The 2,570-nt window shown below is 37.3% G+C and overlaps 1 long non-coding RNA gene across 1 annotated transcript; it reads right to left on the bottom strand.

Moving 5' to 3' along the window:
- Positions 1-1,704: 1,704 nt before the first annotated feature.
- Positions 1,705-2,110, bottom strand: LOC119358904. Its single transcript, XR_005172321.1, has 2 exons — positions 2,054-2,110; positions 1,705-1,929 (listed from the first exon to the last, which is right to left on the bottom strand). It is a non-coding gene; the product is annotated as an uncharacterized LOC119358904 (long non-coding RNA).
- Positions 2,111-2,570: the final 460 nt, after the last annotated feature.

Raw genomic sequence — 2,570 nt, 5'->3', positions numbered from 1 at the left:
AGTGGACCCAATATTTCAGTCTCATATGCTCACCGGATTGGCAAAACTTTACAATCGCATTAGAAAAGTACCATGGTAGTTTATTTACCTAACAGGAAAAAGGTCAAGAAAATGCAGGGTCTAACTGAACCATTAGCTCCGAATGGCTTGTTATCTGCAACCTTTACAAAATCCAAAAAAAGTATATTTTGAAATATGATGCCCAAGAACAATCATGGATCAGATGGTTGTATCTGATTCCAAACAGACTGAGGCCCTGTCCAAACAAATAATAATAAATTGCTGACTCATTAATTTTATGCACCAAGTATAATGCAAATAGGAATACGTAGCACTAAATTGATGAATAGTGAACCTAAACTGGAGGTCGGATGAGCCGGATCGGAGTTTGGTTGGAGCTAGAGTACCACCATCGACCTACACCATAACTGTATTATGTCATCCAACGATCTAGCACACAGGTTGAATCCAACCATATTAAAAAAACAAACACTTCAGTTAACTACTACAACAGAAAGTACAAGTGTGCATAAGCACCTAGGTGGAAGGATGTCTGCATAACTACCTAGTAGACAACATATGTGCCGCACTAAGCCATATATTGACTTTCTCGACACTCTTATCTTGTACATCTAAATCTGAATGAGGATTTGCGGGTTCAGCCACAACCCTCCATCAAAACACAACATAGGGATGCAGATGATAATTTATATCCTTGTTCTAGACGATATCTATAGATACTGGAGCATCATGTTTTACCAACATTAAGTCTGATTTTCGTGGAATATTCATGTTGGTGGAAGCACTTCATTTTCAACAAACTGCAGAAGGAAAATCTGGTGGATGTACCCAAGGGGAGCACCGACCTGCACCTCGGTCAGAGGCGTCCATATGGGGTGGCATGAGAGTGACAGTTAGTGTTGATGCTAGAGCTAACATTGACTAAATGTAGTAGGTCAAAACAAAATTGAGCTATTGAACATACATCAGAACTGACCTGCAAGTTTACGGAGTAAAGTTATCTCTGTAGTAGGGGAAAAACTTATACGAAATGTGCTATAAAAATATCATATTTGTTTAAAACCATATAAACAGAATCTGTAATAAGGTCATGAGAAGACATGTAGAAAGCAACATAGTACTAAGATGACTATGCTTCGTCACAGATCCAAGAAAGACGTCGACATGAAAGTCAAACTATAATAATTTACTCGTAAACATTATGTGTAATTTAGACATAGATCTATTCAAGTCCAAAAAGAATAGTGATGAACATCGATGCTGTCATAATTTTAATCACAATATCTGTTTAAAAGATTTGCCGCTTATACAAAAAACAAACAAATATAACATGGTTCTTTATAAATAAAAAAACTTAGAAATATTGCTTCCAAAGATGACTCCCTCATTATGAGAATCATTGTGAAGCTGCCTTCAAGTAAACTATGATGACAAGGGGCTTTCAACCAAGAACCAGAATTCAAGTAAAATCTCTGCAACAAACATCATTGATAGTAGAAAAAGAGGCACCAACTTGTGTGCATCTCCAAGATGTTATAGAACTGTAATATCAAATTGTGTGCATCTCCAAGATGTTGCACTACAACAAAAAAGAGATCAATGCACCCATTTATCATACTTGCACAAGTTTTAGTTTGTAATCACAATAGTGAAACATGCTAGTCCCTAATGACCTTTTCCCAATGCCATAGAAATGATTCATCATAACTCATAAGCATGAAGTATAAATACACTCCCAGTCTGCAAGCATCACAAGAATACAATATGATCATCACCATGACTAACTCTGCCTCTCGTTGCACTCATAAATGGAGAAGAGAGTACAAAGATGAATCTTCTGGCGGTGGGCACAACCAATTTTGCTTCTCCGTAGGACATCAAACTAACCAAGCTTACAATGTCGTTCCCCTATAGGATTTAACAGGATATAAGACATAGAACAACACATGCTCTCTTGCACCTCGCATTGCAAGATGGTAAAAAAAAATTGAGCTGGAAAAATGGACGTAATATAGTGTTAGATGAACCAAACCTGCATTTCAAGACACAAGAAAATCGAGGCTGATGAGTCTTATCCTTTTCACCGTAATATTCAGAAGCAGCAACATCCAGTCCAATGACCAACCGTCACACATGAATTAGTAGACAAGGGCTGAATCATGAACTATGTATAGACAAAAAAATTCTTCTAGTGTAACCAGCCTTAGCTACAGTTTCCTTCAACAATTCAAGAATCAAGATGCTCTTTATTTTTCTGCATGAGTATAAATCAAAAAGTATTTGGAAAGCGTTGTGAACTCAATAGTCCCACAATACATAATATAAACAGAACCACTAGATTCACCGGATCCAAGAGTAACCACCATATTTTACGATGTCAAGTAACCCAAATTCGTGTTCAACTACCATGCAATAGTACACATACAATGCAAAAGTGAAATGCATGTAATTATGGCAACAGTAAGAGGATACAATGCTCACTGAACTGATGAGTTGGTCGCATCAGGGAAGTTAGTGTCTGAACCATGGTGTGTAGTTCCTCCAGTGCC

The sequence above is a fragment of the Triticum dicoccoides genome, chromosome 2A (genome assembly GCF_002162155.2).
Source record: "Triticum dicoccoides isolate Atlit2015 ecotype Zavitan chromosome 2A, WEW_v2.0, whole genome shotgun sequence".
NCBI lineage: Eukaryota > Viridiplantae > Streptophyta > Magnoliopsida > Poales > Poaceae > Triticum > Triticum dicoccoides.
The sequence above is the reverse complement of the archived record's forward strand: the minus strand, read 5'-3'. Positions and strand labels throughout refer to the sequence as shown.